Source organism: Megascapheus bottae, chromosome 21 (genome assembly GCF_031878675.1).
Source record: "Megascapheus bottae isolate mThoBot1 chromosome 21, mThoBot2.hap1, whole genome shotgun sequence".
Lineage (NCBI taxonomy): Eukaryota > Metazoa > Chordata > Mammalia > Rodentia > Geomyidae > Megascapheus > Megascapheus bottae.
In genome coordinates this window covers 29,651,280-29,672,002 of record NC_143529.1, presented here as the reverse complement: position 1 = coordinate 29,672,002, position 20,723 = coordinate 29,651,280, and positions in this window count along the sequence as shown.

The following is a 20,723-nucleotide window of genomic DNA, read 5'->3' as shown; positions in this document are numbered from 1 at the left end:
ATTTATTCAAAAGATTTTATTTTTGAGTGAGAAAAATGTATTAAAGTATGTTCAAAACTTATCTATATGGAGAGCTATACATTTAGCCTCTATCTGAAACTTCTAATAATAAAATTTATTACATACCAGCACACAGAGATAAGATTCGTTGTAGATCTTTCTGAATGTTGACAGGGAAAGTTTATTCATTAACTTAAAGTGTTTTTGAAGTCAAAATCCACTGTGTGGCTACTATCCAAGCTATAGGGGAAAAAAAATCCATCATTTTATGACTTGGAAGTAGAGATTTCCAGGCAGCTTCACCTTTTTCAAGTTAGCTGTTTCTAAAACAAGAAGATTGGACACAAAGACTCTGAACAATGCCTTTAAATCCTAATAAATCTAGGACTTACTACTATTTTCAGGATATTAAAACATTTCTTTTCATTGCAACCCTTACTGGTTAAAACACTTGATTTTAGCAACTAGAAGAATTCATTCAAATGATCTAAAATCACATTTGTATTTCAGTTTTTAAAGTGATTATGTAAAAGGCAATTGTTTGAAGATGTAAGAGTGCTGCATAGTTGGGCATGGTGGCTCACAGCTGTAATCCTAGCTGCTCACAAGGCTGAGATCTGAGGATCAAGGTTCAAAGCCAGCCTGGGAACAAAAGACTTTGAAACTCTTTTTCCAATTAATCACTAGAAAATGGGAAGTGGGGCTGTGGCTCCAGGGGTAGGGTGGTAACTTTGAGCTAAGCACCCAGGCCCAGAATTCAAGCCCCAAGACCCACCAAAAAGAAAAAAAAAAAGAGTGCTGCATGACCCCTTGGCTGTTTTGATGTGCCATGGAGAGAAAGGGTATGATGGGGACTAAACAATGGAGTGACCATGACAGCAGGCTTGTGCTCCTCAGATTCTGCCAAACTTTATAAAGCCTCAGAAGCAACCTCCCCAGTTCCTGTTTCTTATTGTAAATAAATAAATAAATAAATAAATAAATAAATAAATAAGGCTCTCTGAGAGCAGGCTTTCTAATTCTCAGGCTGTGTTAGTTTTGTTTTGTTTTGTTTTGTTTTTACTGCACTCTCCTGCTTTAAGATTCAAGCCTAATACCTGTTAGATTAGAGTGGGTTTATGGCCCAAAAGATAGAGCACCTGCTTGGCAAACTCAAGCTGACTTTAAACTCATTACTGAAAGAAGCCAACAACAAAAAAAAAGACTTCCCCTAACCAACATATGGGTTAGCATAGTGTAATTGTGAACCATACTTTCAGCTCTAGTTCTCTTGGCCACTGTAAAAGCAGCAAGAACCTTTATTTTCTGAGTTTAGTCTCTGAGGCTGGTCTTGGGCTGTTGGCCAACTTCTTCCAGTTCCCACTAATCACAATGGAGTTATAAGATCCATTTCTGGACCACTCTACATTTGGAATAACCTTGATTTGTTTTTGCTAAAATGGCATAGAAATGAGAAGTTCATATACCAGAGAAAATGTTACTTCATTTCACTGGTAGCCAGTCTGATCACTGGCAGAAACATTTGAATAGCCTCTGTCTGTCAACTATTTAAATTAGTTGTGTCTGTGGTTCGTTTCCTGGACACAGAGGATGAGGTGTTGATTTTCTTTGATCCTTCTAATACTCAGAAACATGTTCAAAGCTAGGATTGCAGTTATTGCTCTCATATTTTTTAGAGCAGTAAAATCTTGGTCCATGGCATGCTTACTCAATGCTTGTTAAATGGAAGAAAGAATGTCATGCTTGGAGCTGGTCCAATTACATACTAAACTATGGAACAGGAAACCTTAGTGCCTGGTTTTTAGAAAACAAATTCATGGGTATGATCGAGAAGAAGTACTTTGAAGTCCAGGTACTAACATGCAGTACCTACTCCACAGGAGCAAACTGAAGTAATGTTGAGGGATTCAAGGTTCTCACAATTCCAGATTCTCATAATAGATCAGTCAAAGATGATATAATATTGATCAGCATGCATTTGTGCAGTTACATAACACTGGACCAGGCAGGTGTTACAGTCTTTCCATTACCAGCACCTTCTATGGTGGGACACCTCACTGGTTAGCTAGGGATGTAGTAGTCTTTTCTTACAGAGGCCTTGAGCAGTCATAAGGCAAAGGATGAAGAAAACTGAGCAAGATGCAGAAAGTGACCAATTAAAATATAGAGAACATGGGCTACATAAAGTTATGATAGCCTCCTGGTCTCATGGAGAATGTTTCATACCATAAAACACAAACTCATACACACACACACACACACACACACACACACACACACACACAGTAAAAGAGAAAATTATCACCAGAGCTGTATGATATGCATTGTTTTTATCCATGATTGCAATAACTTTTTGGTTTATTCTGTGATCAGTTGCTTTCTTTCATCTGTGTTCTACCTTTTTAGCAATTGTCCTTTTGGGAGGGAAGGGGGCCTCTAAACATTGCTTCTAAACATGTGTGATTTATATTAGTAAATAAAAATTCTGAAAATGATAAGGATTAAAAATTAATCACAGCCCCCTTCCCCCAAATACTCGCTCTTAATAAAACATTGATATGGTTGTTTGAAGCATTTGTCTCTTCCCCAAAATGCCCTTTACCACACATTAAGCTAATATCGAATGCTTACATTTCTTTCTTTCTTTTTGTTTTTTTGCCAGTCCTGGGCATGAGCTCAGGGCCTGAGCCCTGTCCCTGGATTTTCTCAAGGCTAGCTCTCTACCACTTGAGCCACAGCACCACTTCTGGCTTTTTTCTATGTATGTGATACCGAGGAATCGAACCCAGGTCTCAGTGCGTGCTAGTCAAGCACTCTACCACTAGGCCAAACTCCTGGCGAATGCTTAAATTTTTATGAGTATCACATGATTTAAGGTCAATTCTTCTGAAAATTCTTTCTATATCAACACAATGTAAAATTTATGATGTGATTGAGGGAAAGGATATCGTGATACTTTTGTTGCTATGCTACAGTCGTGAACCTTTAGCTGCAAAGGAAAACTTTATCTAGATAAGACCAAGGAAGGTTTATGTAAATGTGGTGAGGGTCACAAGATAAACATGGACTATTTCCATTCCAGCATGGAGCTATCCCAATCCCAGGGGCTGAACTATCTCTAACCCTGGGCTGAGCTCTCTCACACTTTCCTTCTGCCTCTCCTTCCATTAAGAATTCACGGTTGGATGAAGCTACCTCAGGTAGGATACTGGATAATCTTTCAGCGTCCAGATGGTTAATTCTAATTTTATTCGCAACATCTCTTCTTCCATAGAAATGAGCATATTCATAGGTTCAGGGAAATAGGTATATGCATATCTGTGAGCCCAGCAGAAATACATACCCAGAAATTATTAAAAAGAATAAATCCTTCCCAAATATTGTTTTCTGATCCTAGCACAAGGCAGAAAAAAAAACTGTGTAGGAGCCCAGAGTTCAGTTCTTACACCTCTCTCTATTTGTGTGACTAATGAAACTTAGAGTTTTCTCCTTATGAAATGAGGAGGCACAGAACATTCAGTGATATTCATGTCACAGTTGTCACCTAACCAGGACTTGCTGCTCTAGTTGCCCCCGTGTTCTTGTGTCTAAGACTGAGCTTGTTGGCACATAGGCTCATGTCACTCATCTTTATGGGGACCCAAAACTGTCACGAAAAGTGAATGGAGGGGATCCTGGTTTGTGTGTTCAGGTAATCATGAACTCTGCCTAGGATGTTTGTAAGACTTCTCCCTGATGAGGCCTCATCTTACTTGAGAACAGCATTTGTCCATGGTAAATTTCAGAACATTTTTGTGTCTTCTTCAGCATCATTTCCTTAAGGAGGCTGGTGGACAGGACAAAATTTTGTGTATCCAGACTGGACAAGCTGCCTACCGCTTACATACATGGATCCAATGCCCTAGAATGTTAGAGACATTTCATTCAAAATAGCATCTTTGTTTAGTGATAGAACTCAGGAGTACAATCTTGATCACAGAAGGGTGAATTGTTATAATTCCATGTATGGAACACTTTGAGAGGAAAGGGACTCTTATACCATTGTGTTTCATATAGCATCTAGTCTCAGACCCTCTTTTCTCTGACATCCTCTCAGAAACTTGTTTGGGTGCTTTCATCCTATCCCAGAGCTACTTCCAATTCTAAGACCACCCTGAACTCTGAGGTCTCGCAGCTTCTTATAAAGCAACATGATTCATATCTATCTCATTTTCTTGCCCATAAAATCTGGTTTTCTTTTTCCTCAACTGGCTTTATATCTCACTTGGTACATTAGGTTCAAGCTGAAGCCATATTCTCTTCTTCCCATTCCCTGTTACCATGTGTGGGGTCATGTGTCGAGGATTAGCAATGCAACCTAAAATACTTCCTAGTTCTCTGACTTTGGTGGTTAAGTAAGGGGCTCAAGTGCTCTGTCTTTTGCAATGTCTTTGCAATGTCTTTGTGTTTCCCCTTCAGCCTTCTGACGGATTGCCTTCCTTTGCCTGATCTCACTTCACATGACAATTTATCTTCCACACCTTATCTTGTGGTCACACTGGTCTATCATGAGAAAGCCCTGTCTGAATGCTGTTATCTTCTTGGTTACTTCTCTCAAAGGAAGAAATTCTACCTAGATCCGACGCCATTTTTCAGACACTTCGTAGTAGGTTCTTTATCCTTCTGCATTTCATAGCGACTCTGGCTTCTGGTCTTTTCCCAATTGTGCCATGAACTATCCTGACACCAGCCACCTAGAGTGGCCCTCCCTTCTGTCTTTATGTTCAGCAGCTCCTTGCTTCAAGGCTCAATTCATCTTTTTCATCTTGTGTTACTTCTTCTGAATCCATAGACACATTTACTTTTATCTTGTGGTATGCCTAGAATATTTTTAAATACATTGATTACTTTTATTGTAAGTATTTAGTTATATCTCACTTCATCAGAGAATTACAGTTTTCTCCTGGCGTAATAAGATTTTTGGCTAGGTAGATGGCCAGATCTGTATGTGTCTGTATGGCTTTAATAAAATATTCGACCCATCGCATTTTATTTTCTAAAAGTAGAAGCTTTGTAAATATTGTAACATGGGAATCGGGATGGAATAGGTTTAGATACTTGTTTAAAAGGCTTCATTTTAATTAGTGCCTTTCTGTGAAATGATGTGCCTAAGGAAAAATGAACTTTAGGTCTGTGATTGCTTTAGTTTTTGGAGTGTACAACCTATCATTTCTAATTGTAATTTTTAGCACTAGAACATTTCTTTTCAAATTTTTTTCTAAGTGTGGTGACTCATCTTAAATTGATATCAGTTATTTTATGAATTCTCCCATTTGGAGGAAACTATAAGAACATATTAAAATTTCCCATTTTTTTCACCAAAAATCATTGATATAAGAGTTTCTCATGCCAACTTGCTTCCTGGATCCAAAACCCTAGAAGGCTTCTTTCACTTTGGTGCATCGTACTCAGAATTTCTTTTCATTGTCATCAAAAGCTTTTGAATTACAAAATATTTCCTTCTCACACAGATAGTTTAACCTTGGGAGATTTGACTTCATGTATCAACTGGGTCACACATAAATGACTCGATGGTGATTAGTAGAAGTTGTATTGTAGGAGGAAATTTATGAAATTATTCAAGTTGTATTTGGAAATTTTGTTAATATCTTCTCAAAACTATGTTAGTAATTAGAAGCAGCATCCTTCTATCATGACGTTATGGGCTTCATTACTCACTTCATAAGTGTCCCATAAAAAATTCTCACAATGAGAGTTGTACAGTAAACACATGCAAGTGCCTCTAGTTAAGAAAATCTTAAACATTTCAATGTTTAGCCAAACCTAAAGACAAAATGGCTGTTTCAGCCGCATAATTTTTTAGCCCCAAGCATTTCTTGGGTAACTGTTGCTTGGTTTAGATCCAGACTCAATTATACAGAACATCCCACAAACATCTAGTCTGAAAGACAGATTGTAATTTCAAAGCCTCCGAAATTATCCAAATAGGGACAGTTCTGGTGGTAGCATTTAGTTGTTATATACATATACATATATGTGTATATATATATTAGAAAGCTTCTTATTCTTATTTTTTGATGATTATTTTACATTAAATTTTATATTGGTTATGTGTGACATGGCCTTGCTTGTGTTTATTAATGCAAGTTTGCTAAAAATAAGCATGGGGTCTTATAGCTAATTGTGGGGTTCCACTGTATGGGTGATGAAACAAAACTTTCAAGGAAGAGGTGAAAGTGTAAATAGGATGGGCAGCTCAATGGCGATCAAGTAAGAGGAAAGGATGCAGATTAGTTATGTTACTGAACATGATGCCATTGTGAATGGTAAAGCAGTGATTTGAGTTTTGCGGCTCACTGTGTATGTGAGAGACAGACAGTAAGAGGGAAAGAGTAGCAGAGAGAGAGAGAGAGAGAGAGAGAGAGAGAGAGAGAGAGAGAGAGAGAGAGAGAGAGAGAGAGAGATTCTTGAGATTTTAAATCAGTTCCAATTTCTTACAAAGAGTAACTGCTCTAATGTACGCCAGAAATTTAGAGTTCTGAAAGTGGAAATTGTTCTAAGTCATGGCAAGTATTGCTTCATTTATCTCAATTTGAGAGGCTTGTATATAGTTTTAGACAATTGCATCATCTTATGATTGCCATAGAGTTGACAAATTGTCCCTTAGATTCTTAAAATAGCTTCTTCTACTCAGAAGAGAAATCCCTAGGAAATATCATGTGTTCTCCAAGATAATATAATCAGATACAACTATTTTTGAGAATGAACACAATAAACAAAATAAAGGGTAAAGTTGCTTATCGACATTAATAAGTTGCCAGCTAAGTTGTTTAGCAGAAAGCAGACTTACTTCATAGTTGCCTTATTGTTCCTCTACTCGTGGCCAATGTGCTCACTACATTTTATATGTGTCTTTGCTGAAGCAACTGGAGTCACCGACTCTGCTATAAAGGTTATATTGACAACAGAGGAGCCTTAATATGTGTGTCCTCCTCAAAAAAATGTCGAGGACACCTAGTAAAAATTGTTATGATTCCCTTTTTAAAATATTATACATTTTAATGTCTATATTAAGGCTCCTTGCTTACGAATCATTAATGTGAGTGCTTGAGAAGGGTAAAGAAAAATGGCATTAAAGTGTTAGAGGCTCCCAAGTTTTGAAAAAGTCATGGAAGTAAGTGTTCCATAGTAACAGGGGTATGTTGAGTCGATGTATCTGACTTTCTGGATTCCTGAGGAATTAAAGCTCAAGAACAACATATGGATGGTAAGTATGCTTGTCATTAATACTCACGTGCCAAAGAATTCACTCATTGGTTCAGCTTTCCAGTTGGTCACATAGCTGGACGGAAAGCATGGGATTTGCCTAGTTTGCACTCCAATTTGGGCTGCTACCTTAATGATCAGAAAATCACTGGACCATGCTCTGCAGAATAAAGACTGAAGATTAGAAAGGTTCAGTCTTTCTCTGCATCCTTGTAACCAACCTGTTTATCAAAGTCACAAAGAAAGGCAGAATTTCCAATGAGGAAGGAATGGACAGCATTTCCTAATAGAGGACAGGTGTCACAGCGTTTGACATGAACTAATGGACACTGAATGGCAACGACTCACTAGAACCCAGGAACAAACAGATGCTGAGAATATTTTTTTAATGGGTACAAAGAAGAGAATTAAGTAGAAGCATGAGACTTTGGAGTGGGATTGGCTTGAGGATTTGTCATTTAGCCAGGAAAATAAATTAAACCACACTCTTCTGAGCTTTGAAGTTACCCTCCCCTCAATTTACAGTTGTCTTCTTTTATTTAACCATGACAGTCTGTTTCAGATCTTGGAAACCCAGAGCCTGCATTCATTGGAGAGTGCGGCATTTATCCATATCTGCTCAAGGAACAGTCATATCATGTGGTCAGGGTTACAGCGTTTACTCTTTCAAAGTCCCACATGTAATTGCAGGGGTCCTGAAGATGTAAGAGGCTGTGTGCAGAGAGCCAGATGAGTGAATACTAGAGAACTGGTCGCCATGGTGGCCCAAGCCAGGAGGCTGTTTCTGCTCTTACTTAGTTGCTCAAGTGTTCTGAGTAATTCCCCAAAGAACGTACAGGCGTTCAAAAAAAATGGCTGCTCATGGGGAACAGAGCTGCACAGACATTATTGGACCTTGGAAAGATCTAGCATTTCTTCAATTCAAACTACAACTCACTGACCTCTTATGATATCTACTCGTGCTTCACCCTAAAGAGAGGATGAAGTTAACGCTGAGATGCCCAATGCTCCCTCATTCTCATTCAGTCCTGCAAGGAATGGCTGCTTATTCCACACTCACCCCACTGCTGGAAAACAGAGCTGACACTATTAGCTAATTCAGTCCTGGGGTTGGTACAACCTGCAGAGTAGACTAGAGACTAAATGCTTTGTGGCCAAGTGCGGGTAGCTCATGGCTGCAGTCCTAGCTACTCAAAAGCCAGAGCTCCAAAGATAGTGCTTAAAGTCATCCAGGAGAGGAACATCTATAAGCTTTTACTTTAAAAAAAAATCTCCAGTTCAAGACAATGTGGGGATTCGAGGGGCCACCTTGTCTTGACTGACTCCATGTAAGTCCGGCAGAGGAAGCAGTATCGAGGACAGGAGGTGGGTGGTGGCCAGCCAGACACCAGCCTTTGCTCTCTGTTGGCAGGAATAACACAGAGCAGATGTAATTACAAACAGAATTATAGCCCCAAACAGGATTACTCAGATAACCATGTGAACACAAGGTTTGTGGGATTGAATTTTCTAGGGGGTTTCATCAATGATTAACCTGACATCATTAATGGAGATCTAAAATGAAAGAGCTTAAATATATTTAAGCAGAAGCAACCCAGCATTTCCTTTTCCCCTAGTTTTGTATTTTTGATCGATGCATATATTTCCAGATATTAGCTTTTAGGCTAGAGAGTTATCCACTAGCAAAACAGTCATTAACAGACTGTTAACAGAAATCAAAAGAAAAGGAACCTGCTGGAGAAGTAGTCGTAGTGAATAATTAAATTACCCTTGATGGTTTACTCAAGTGGCAGACCAGGTCAATTGATTGATGAGTGTATGTTAGTCTTTCTCTTAGTCTCTGTCTTTCTCCTGGATGTCACCTTTACTTCCTTTTTATGAAACATATTATTCTTTATGTTGACTATAAATGTAAGCAATCTGAAGTAGGGGGTTTGTTCAATACTTCATTCAATCCTAATGGATATTTTTTTACTTACTGGTGGTGAATTTAGAAGACCCATTGCTACAATGACCAACTGTCTTCAATTCTTGCCATTTCCACAAGATAAAATTCTTGCTATATTCCCATTATTTTGCTTGGTTAAACCGTGAGGCAATCTTATTTGAGCATGAGCTTGAGAAACTTAAAAATTAAAGCAAAAGGATTTGCTCTTTGGGAAGGAATGTGCATTTAGGAAAGTATCACCCCATAAGTTTTGGTTTTGGGTGAGACAAGGATTTGAGCTCAGGCTTGTGAGGCTAGTTTTCTACCACTTGAGCCTTACCCACATTCTTCTTGATTGTTGCTTATTTTCATGTAGTCTTTGTCCTCACCTAGTGTGCACCTGAGCCACAGTGACCTATTTTAGGCTTCCTGTCATTACCAAGATCACAGGTGCTGTCACTGTGTTCCATCTTCCCTCCATGGAAATGGAGACTTTTCTGTCTATGGTCTGCAGTCTAGATCTTCCCCATCTTAGCCTCCCATGTAGCTTCACGAAACAGGAGATATCAGAAATTCCCAATGGCAAATGTGGGTTTGTGAAAATCCCCATCTGACTTGGGAAATTTTGAATCAGGAATGGGTATTTTCTGTCCAATGAATGTTTATTTAAAAAATAACATTGATATTCAGACTGACTTCTTGAAAATTGTGAGCCTTTAAATTGTGTCTCTTATCTTAAGTAGCAATGTACTAAAGTATACAGAAAAGAGAAATAAAATATGTGCTGTCCGTAAATGCTTGAAAAGTTCTGGATTTCTTGAAATAGTTATCAAACTTTCAAAACTTAGTGTCGTGTTCTAAGTCTGTCTCTGTCACACATATACACACATTTTCAGTAAGAGAAAGGAAGAGAAAAACATAAGGGAGTGAAGAAGGGGATGAGGGAAGGAGGGAAAGAAGGAAGGAAACAAAGGAAGGGAGAAAAAGAAAGAAAGCTCTTTCAAATTTTTTATAAGGAGTCATCATTTAACGTGTTCTTTAATGGGTACAGTGCATCTTGAATGTAGTTGGATTTTCACAAAGAAATACTCATACAAGTCTCTGTGATTTGAAGTAACTCAAAAGTATTGATGGAGCTGAAGTTTGATTTAACTCTGCTATATCTAATAAGGGAAAAAGAGATATAAGATTCCTAAGTATCATGATCTGAAAGTAAGGTGTAGGTAGATTGTAAACAATGAACTGTGTTCCGACAAGCTCAATTCTTTTTCCTCACACCTAGTTAGGAGAGCAGTTACACCTACTCTTGGCCAAAAAAAAAAAACAAATAAAAAAAGCACCCTTTTATGCAGATGAACTTCTTACCATATTACCAGTGCTCATGCTGGTTAGCCACTAGTCTTAATCATACTTTTGAGCATCACAGGGAATAATTTCCTGGTAAGCTGAAAGGCCTTGCCAATGCTAAGGAGCAGCACTTGCTTCCTGTTTCTTTATGCCTATCTGATGCAAACTTCTTTTGGCATCATAATTTTTTTCAAAAGCCAAGTGCTGTGCTGAGAACACAGATGTAATTAACCAAGAGGATGAAAGGATCTGGGAATGGTGTTTCGCTTCCGTCAAACATAAACTTAAAGCAGTGGAATTTTGTGTGAAATTATTCATGAAATACAATGAATTTAAGAGCATCATATGGATGATCTGTGTATTTTCCTGGCTAATTGTCCTGCATATTTTTTAATGCTTTCCAAGCCTCCCTACTTAATGAAGAAATAATTCAAAATAATTCTGTCCTTTTGTGCAAGTGAAGCGATTACGTCTGATTAGTGCCTGTTACAGTTTGGCCCATAAGAGTAATTGAGAAATCAGAGTTCAGAGTGCTTGACCACAGAGTCTCAGTGTATCCCATCGTAAGTCTCCATATCTAGGCATCAAGTTTACCATAATGCAATTACAGGGTAAAGTTTCCCCTTTGATATGAGGTTACTATTCAGAATGAATTCTTCATTTTGAGACATTCTAAGAAATCTAGACACATGTTCTACGTGATAGTGAATTGCTGCTGACAGTCATAGCATCTTCAAATTCCACCGGCGGGTTGTAGTTCCTACTGTATGGGTTGGGAAGGCTTTGCTATGCCCAGACAGGGCACACAGCTTCATTCAAGGCATGCCTTCAGTGACCCTACCCTACTGAGCTTTTCTCTGTGTTCTGATCATGGGCAACATGTCCCCCCAAGTTTTAAGTCTTCCTTTTGTTTTTGCTCATATGTCCCCAGCTCTGGACTTGCCTTTTTCACTTCTTTTTCTTTTGAAGTTTAGAGTCTTCTTTTTACTTTTTAAAGTGCAAGATTGAGGGTCTTCCATTACCATTTTAAAGGTTCTATGCACAATGGATCCTCCAATATAAATGCTTTATTCTAGGGAAAAAACCCCACATCATCCTGCAGTCCTTACTGTCAGACTCCGGTTAGTTTTGGGATGACGGTGGTATTGACTTCCATCTTCAGCACCCTTTAGGATTGAAGCTACTTTGATTTTTGTTTGTTCCAAACCTCTTTTTCTCTCTGGCTTATAAAAGGCAGTTACTTTTGAAGTTGGGACATCTACTGTAAATGCCTTTGTATGGTGAATATAAACTTTGGTTTCTCTGCCTCTCTCCTTTTCTCTCTCAGTCTCTGTCTCTCTGTTTCTGTTTCTCTCTCTCTGCAAACCCCCCCCCTCTCTCTCAGAGCAAGGAAGGAAAACATGACTCTTATCTTCTGACTTCTGTGTTAGGCAAATGCTACAATTTCACCTCCTTTTATAATTATCATTGTAATGGTCTTCATTTCAGGGAAATCGTTAAACCAATCGTCCTACAAGTCTTGTCTGCTTTGAAAGAACTTCAGTTCTGTCCATCTGCTGCAGTAGATACTATATCAATATTTTCCATCACTACTCATGGTTTGTCAGAAAACACATGCCCTGTGGTGAGTCAGAATGTGTCACACTAGGCTTGCTTCTAACACTTGAAGTATCTCGCTCTGTTTTCTACTGCAGTAATTAGCTCATTAATCTTTCTTATACTTCGTTTCATTTTGAATAATTGGGTGACCAAATCAGGACTTCCTTGCGGTGTCTTATTGCATGGAAGTAGTACATACAGGCTACATGCTTGTTTGTAAGAAAAGTGTTGCAGAATCTTGTGCTAGCAAAGTCCGATTTCTGGTCTCCTCTGTAACCTAGCTCTGTGGATGGCAAGGGTAAGAAAGTGGCACTAGGCACAAATATCACATCTTATCTGAAAAAATAAACTAAAAAAGAAAAAATAAAAGTGTTGGAGGTGGGCCGCAAGTGATAGAATGCTTGCTTAGCAGTACCATGTCCTTCAAACCTTAGTACATACCCCCCCAAAGAAACCCAATAAATATTTCTCATTCTGGAGTAGTTGATGTCTATCTCTTAATGAACTTCTGGTTTTACTAGATGACAGTGGTTCATGCCTATAATTCTAGTAAGTAGGGAAATTGAAATTTGAGGCTCCCAGTTCAAAGCAGCCAAGGCACAAAACACCATGGAAATCTTATGTCCAAATTACTGGATACCACAAAAACAGAAGTAGGGTTCAAGTAGTAGAATACCAGCTTTGAGCTAAATAGCTCAAGGAAAGCACCCAGGAGCTGCATTCAAGCCACCGTACTGATGCATACATCACACACACACACACACACACACACACACACACACAAACACCCCTTCAAGCACTCTTTTGTTTTCCACTCCCTGCTTCTTTAGAGACCCTGAGAGCTGCTGGCCAGCTCACAGCTGACTACAGATGCCTGAACAAATCTTCATCCAGTACAAGAACTGTCCAGCTCTCCTCTCAGCTCTTATTGATAAGAAAGGTGGTCTCACTCCTAAGTCATTGAGTGGGTTGAATAATTTATTACTCAGAAGCAGCTTACTGATACCCCCGCTGAAGGAATCTATGCCTCAGCTAAGCAGAAAGAGTGCAATTTCCATGATACACATAGTACTGGTAGAAATGGAAATGTGCAGCAGGTCTTTTGAATAGTCAGTTTCGATCCTTTCAAACAAAGACCAACTCCTTCTGGAGCTGTGTGTCTTTGCTCTGTGTTTCTGTGTGTCATCTCGGCAGACATCTGCTGACCCCACCCAGAGCTACCCAAGTGAAATAAGATTTACAGGGGACCCCAAGGAAGAGAAAATAAACCTTTTACATACTTTATAATTGCCCATAATGAAAATATTGATAAACTCTTGCATTTTGGAATCTGAAAGAAAATTCTCTATGTAGTTTTACTAAATTAGAAATTCAGCTGTGTGCATGTGAGCAATCAAACAGCTCTCATACTTGTTTTATTCCTATAAGATCTTTTTAATATTTTGACCTGGATCTGTTTTTTTACTCTTATGAGTAGAACAGTATAGCTTAGTGAAGACTTGGAAACTTTTTCTCTGAAAGACTGAAATGCAATCATTCTTGACCTTTACTTGTAAGTTGACCTCGTCGTTCCATCATATCTCTCTAGAGGGCGCTAAATCCTCACCTCATGATTGTCCTTTCAACAGTTGGCTGCTGGCCCCAAAGTATCATGCAAGGCTAGTTATTTAGATAAGATTGCAATAGTTTCATCGCTCAGCAAGAGTGCCTTGGTTCAAACTTAATCGGTGCAGAGCACACTACAAATATTTTGTATAAGCTATATAGCTAATGAGAAGTAATGAGAAGACACAGTGGTACATCACCTGGTCAGTTAGCTCAGTGCTAGTTCAGCTCTGTGCCACCACACGGCAACCTGTGGATATTATAAGCTGAGCACAAGGCAGTTGATGAAGCATGTACTCGATTGGTAAGTCACTCTTTTTCCTCTAGTTGGAAATGAGCTTTCTCATTTATAGGACTGTTTTCCTGGTGATCTCACTACATCTGTGACTCACCCACCATCTTTGGTATAAAGGAGAGAACATGATGCTATTGTGTTCCCAGCCACTGGTTCAAAAGAAATTTGGGTCGTTACCCAGGGAAAATTTGCTCCCTCCACAGAAGATATCGAATATTTTGAGGGGAGAGGAACTTAAAGGCTAATAAATATGCCTTGAGATATATTTATTCATTCATTCGTTTATTGCCAGTTCTGGGGCTTGAACTCAGGGCCTGAGTGAGCACTGTCCTTGGCCTTTCTCAAGGCGAGAGCTCAACCACTTGAGCCACAGCACCACTTCAGGCTATTTCTATGTATGTGATACTGAGGAATCAAACCCAGGTCTTCATGAATGCTAAACAAGCACTTACCACTAGGCTATGCTCCAGGCCCGATCCTTTTAAAACCATGAGTTTCCGTATAATGTTGCAGTAAATTGTTGATTTCATACCGGCTCAGGGCAAATTGTGCCAATAACACATAACAAAGAATCCTCACTTGAGGCTTGCTTATTGAATACATGGCAGGTGAATAGTGCCAGGGGATACAGCTTTAGTTTTGAGAATGTAGTAAATAAGAATTGACCACCATGAGCTTTCAACAACAGCTTTAACTTTACTCCTTTGGATTATTTTGAGCTACGTATAGAAAGGCCTTTCCCCACTTAAAAAAAAGTTAGATATTTGCAGTGTCTCTCAAAAAAAAAAACAGGGTAGGTATCACTGGCTGTCATCACAATTAGGCACAGTTCGTTTCACATGTCAGTGTTGAGTTTTTGAAAAATGATTGTCCTTGTTAATAAATGCTTATATTTTCAAAGATAACCATACTTCTTGTGAGCTTCCAAACAGTTCCTCAAGGCCATTGTTTCTGCACAGTAGGACTCAGCTTGCATCCTTCCTTCTCTGTTCACAACACCTGAATACATTATACTAAGTCATGGCATACTGCCTTCATTCTAAATACAATTCCACTGTTAACATCACTTAGCATTAGGTTTGTTTTTACCACATGCTGGTTTATAGTCAAATCTAAAAATCTTTCTGTCAATGAGCAGTTGAATCATATCCTTCCTTCATTACCTGAAACTTAAATCAGGATGTTCTCTGAAGCCTTCATTGAAGGATAAATTTTTACTTTGTTTTCAGGGTAGACTATGACCTGCTTGTGTCAACTCACTAATTCTACATCTGGTTTCATGTCTACAACAGGTCTTTGTTCCATGGCTGAATCCCAGGTTTTGTTCATGCATGTGTACAACAGTCATGCTCACTGTTAGATGGGGCTTTCAAAGGGACCGCCTGAAGTTCTTCTCAAACACCTCATAAAATGCAGATGCTCTGTCTCAGGCCAAAGAGAAAGGAAACAGAATTCTTCTCATCAGATTCGGTCTCAGTGATCTCTACTGGGGTTTGGTAACTCTATCTCCATTCTCAAGAGCTGCCAAACCATCCTGTTTGAGGTCCATTTTAGAAATTTGCAAGAGAAACAACAACCCAAAACCATAGAAACAATATAGCATCTCATAGAATCACCTCACATTCCTTTCATGGATTCTGTGAAGCATTTGTCCCTTGGTGGTGAGTGTTTTTTTGGCTTGTCCGCACACATCCTGACAGCCCCTGACTGCAGGCAAGTGAGTTTTCTCACTGCACTAGCTCTCTGGGGTTTGGAGTTTTCATCCTCAGTCTGCTCATGTCCTGTTCAAATGGGGGGTTTATTTGTCCTTCCTCAGCACAGATCGCTGCAGAGAAGAAGATATAAGGGCAATGGCAGTGGTAGTTACAAAATCAAAATTATTTGCACTCCTACAGATTGCAGGTTTGTTTTCGTGTGTTCCAATGGCAGCTGTGCCATGATGGAAAATTTTGTTTTGTGTAAAATAGGTCTTTTTTTAAATGAGGGGTCTCATTTCCCAATTCATTCCCAAATTGTCTGTTATATACCTAATGACATCTTTTCTAAAATTAGTTTCAGGAAGGGTTTGATTGATTCCTAACTCTTTTTTTTTGCCAGTCCTGGGCTTGAGCTCAGGGTCTGAGCACTGTCCTTGGACTTTCTCAAGTCTAGAGCTCTACCACTTGAGCCTCAGTACCACTTCCAGCTTTTTTCTATGTATGTGGTACCGAGGAGTTGAACCTGGATCTTCGTGCATGCTAGGCAAGCACTCTACCACTAAGCCAAACTCCCGGCCCATGATTTCTAACTCTTTGTACATTTAATATTCATTCCCCATTGTTATTACTGCCCAGCACGAGTAAAGCTGATCATACAAGGAGAGACACAAAGCCAGTCCTTTGGGGGCCAAGTCTGGAACTCTCTTGTCCCTGCTTTAGGAAGCCAGGCCACTTGTGAACCAAATTGCTGATGGCAGACACTAATCGGTCTGTTAATGTAAAACAATTGATTTTGGAATCAGGAAACTGCTAGAAAAGTCTCCAAAACTCTACATCAGCACATGCTCAGCAGTCTTGGTTCTGTTGTAAGAAAGCAGAGCCCTCCCGATGGGCGAGACAAGCTTGCATGTGTCTTTGGTGCTGGAATATCAAAGTGCTTAGCTCAACCATGACTCTTCCCTCTGTTAAGGCTAGCTGTGTGGCTCCAGGAAACTTCCCTGAGATTCAGGCTGATTGACTGTAAAATAAGAATATGTTCTGTCTCTAGGACTCCTGGGACACAGGTGCACAGATGACTTGCAATGGCAATTGACTTTCTGGTATACCAGAAACCACGTGTGCCCTGCCCTGCTTCTAGGTTCTAAGGGAGTATCCCTGTGCCTCTCTGTCTGCTAAGTCCACTAAATTTCTTGGGTTGTAGCTGCTTTAGTCCAGCCTGCCTCCATCTTCATGTGGCCTTCACTGATTCTCCTCCTCCTCCTCTCTGCATGTCTTCTGCTTCGTGATTGGATGTGGGATTATCCTAGATAATCCAAGATGACACACCTCCCCAATTAGGATCCTCAACTTAACTCTTCCAAATTATGTCACATTCTAGTAAGATAAAAACCCCTGGAAGGGCATGGGATCAGTTCTGTGGCTATCAAGAACCCAGAAACATCCTGGGAACCCAGAGACCTTTTCCCTGTGGGAGCTTTGGGTTACCTGAGAGCATCTATGCGTACGTCCATATAAAACCCACTGCCTGTCTAGATTAGCAATTCCTTATGCATGGTGACACTCTTGTTCCACCAATGTGTGGCTGTCATGGAGACTAGTACTAAACAAACATCAGTGAACATCATTAGTACTAAGTTTTTACAAGAGTGTGGCTAGTACTAAGTAAAACAAAATGTTTTACTCAACATTCCCATCAGCTAAAGAAAGCTTAATAGCTGACCAATTCCAGCTACCAAGGCATCAATATTAGTCAGTAAAAGACTGTAAAAATTATAAGCAATTTCCTTCCACTTAATCTTATGGAGAACATTTTCTTTCCATTATTGCAACTCTCAGTCTGTGTCTGCTTTTGCTCAATGTGCAACTCAAGAACTGAGAACTTGAGAGTGGGTAGGTAGCTTAGTCCTTCTTAAAGCCAAGCTCGGGGACACAAGTGTGTTTTCTCTCATATGCGGAAGGTAGATTTAAAACACGACTCTTAAGAGAGGAGCACACACACACACACACACACACACACACACACACACACACACACATACACACAAATCACGATGCCTCTTTCCCTCTGGTCATATAAAATAATGTTTCTCAAAATGAACTCCTGGAACTAGAAATGAGAGGGTTTTTTAGTATTCCTTTCTGTTCATCTTACTTATCTATTTTGGTGGATGTACAGAAATGGGGACACAAAGGGTAAATAAATGCAGCAGTGGTACTCACTAAACACTGTGTTGTTCGTGAACTACACAACTTGTGGGTGGGGACAGGAGGTGACAACTGGGAGAGAGCGAATAAGGAAGGAAGTGGCATTTCCCAGAAATAAATATAATCATTACCTGACTTACAAAGTGGTTACCCCTCTGTAGTTCACTGTATAAAAACGTATTTTTTTTGCTCTTTATCCCATGTCTTTGTTTGTCACATAAGAATGAACGGCTGGGGGCCTGGAGTTTGGCCTAGTGGTAGAGTGCTTGCCTAGCGTGCATGAAGACCTGGGTTCAATTCCTAGGTACCACATATATAGTAAAAAAGCCAGAAGTGGTGCTGAGGCTCAAGTGGTAGAGCTCTAGCCTTGAGAAAGTCCAAGGACAGTGCTCAGGCCCTGAGCTCAAATCCAGGACTGGCAAAAAAAAAAAAAAGAATGAATGCCTGGACTTGACATAAAGAACTCTTAAGGTTTGGGCTTGGGGATCTAAAAACTGCAGTTTCATTATCATATTCTTTTTTATTGCCGGTCCTGAGGCTTGAACTCTGGGCCTGGATGCTATCCCTCAGCTTCCTTTGCTCAAGGATAGTTAGTGCTCTACCACCTGAACCACAGCTCCACTTTCTGATTCGATGGAGACAAGAGTTTCTTAGACTTTACTGCCCAAGAGGGCTTCAAACCATGATCCTCAGTTCTCTGCCTCTTTAGTATCCAGGATTACAGTTATAACAACATTTTTTTAACACTAGTGAAAAAAAATGAGACAATGAAAAGGAAAGGGAGACTGAGAAGGAGACAGGTAGAGTGGGATTGGTAAGGTACATTACATGCATATAGGGAAATGTCACAGTGAAATTCCTCTTGTACCAAAATATGTGCTCATAGAAAATCTTAATTTAAAACAAAAAAAAAAATGAGCTTGTGCTTTTGAAGCCTCTTCTCACCCTGGACACCAGGGGGCGGTGCTTGTGTGAAAAGAATCAGCATCAGGTCAGGAAGTGGCACCAAGATCCTAAGTCACATGTCTTCCAGTGCTACAGGAGTCCTTTACATATATCGGTCTTCCTCACTTTTCTTCTCCATGGTCCCTCTTGACCTACACCAAAGAGTCCATAAAGAAAAGATACTTAAAGTCCTTGGCTGAATTAACTGTGCTTTCATAGCTACTATAGTTGTAGTGTTTGTGTTTCCTTCAAAATTTATGTGTCAAAACCCAAACCCAAGATGATGAAGTTGAGGGGAGAGGCAGTCTCCTTATTCATGGAATTAAGGTCTCGAAAGGATAGGTTCAAGGAAGCTCATTTGTTCATTTCTACCATGGGCACACACACCAGAGAGCAGAGACCTCACCAAACAGTCTGTTGGTGTCACAATCTTTTGCTTCTACTCCATGGAAATGTGTTTGTTAAAAAGTATTTCTACTGAGGATGGTTTACTCCATTTTTCTTTTTCTTTTTTTTTTTGCCAGTGTCCTTGGGCTTTTTCAAGGCTAGAGCTCTACCACTTGAGCCACAGCACCACTTTCAGCTTTTTTTTTTTTTAATGTATGTGGTACCAAGGAATTAAACCGGGTCTTTGTGCATGATAGGAAAGCACTTTTACAACTAGGCCAAACTCCTGGCCCCATTTTTGGTATTTTTCTATAGCAGCCTTTATGGAATAAAACAGAATATTTTTCCATAGTACTTTTAGTAAAATTCTCCTCTTGGAGCGCTGTTAAACCTTGCTATATACGCTATAAGAAAGATTAGTCTTCCTATTCATTATCTAACAAGTTCCCTAGCATGTCTTATTTATTCCATTACACGTGGTATTAACATAGAGATACTGTCTCAGGGCACTGGTCGCGCATGCCTGTAATCTTTTTAGCTATTCAGGAGGTGGGATTTGAGGATCATGGTTCAAAGCTAGCCTGGTAGGAAAATTCATGACACTAAACCAAAGAAGGAAATTAGCTTGTCAGTGAATGCCGGATTTGCCAAATTAACACAATATTTTTTATTAATGGGTTGACTTTCTAGTAAGAGATTTCTCTGAAGGAAAAACTCAGAAACCCTGGCTGGCCCATGAAGCCACCTTTGCAGTCCTTTGTGTCATCAAGACACAGTGTGTTGGAATTCTCCTGGTCTTCTGACAGGACTGAAATGATTGCTTTTCCATGAGCTGTAGCCAGGAAGTACTGAAAACACTATAGTTTCTTTTTCACTTACTAAAGCCCTTGCATTTCAGTTTTCTTCATGTGGAAAGCCCAATTTCACAAAGGATTATATAAGAAACAGAGTGCGCATTTCTACACACTAGGAGTTCCCCCAAAAGGTCTGGTTTTCTTCTTTTGTTTTTATAAACCAGCCACAAACAGAAAGTCCAATAGTGAAACTGAAGTTGGTTTTCTATGATTTTCAAGATGTATATATGCATGAGGGACATGAGTGATCTCAAAACTGTGTGTGGGTACACATGCACGTACTTCGTGTGTGTGTGTGTGTGTGTGTGTGTGTGTAGGTATTTTCCCAAGAGAGACTCATCTTTAAGTTGAACACAAGCTCCAAGGGGATCAAAGTCTCTGCATCTGTGATAGGCCACAGCATAGACCAGCATTCACAGAGTATTACTGAAGGAAAGAAAGAAGAGTGCCTAGGTCTGGATGTGGTGGCTCACACTTGTAATCCAAGCTACTCAGGAGGCTGAAATCAGAGGATCACAGCTTGAAGCCAGACTGGGAAGGAAAGTCCTTGAGACTACAAACAAATGCTAGAAAACTGAAATTAGCATTGTGGCTCA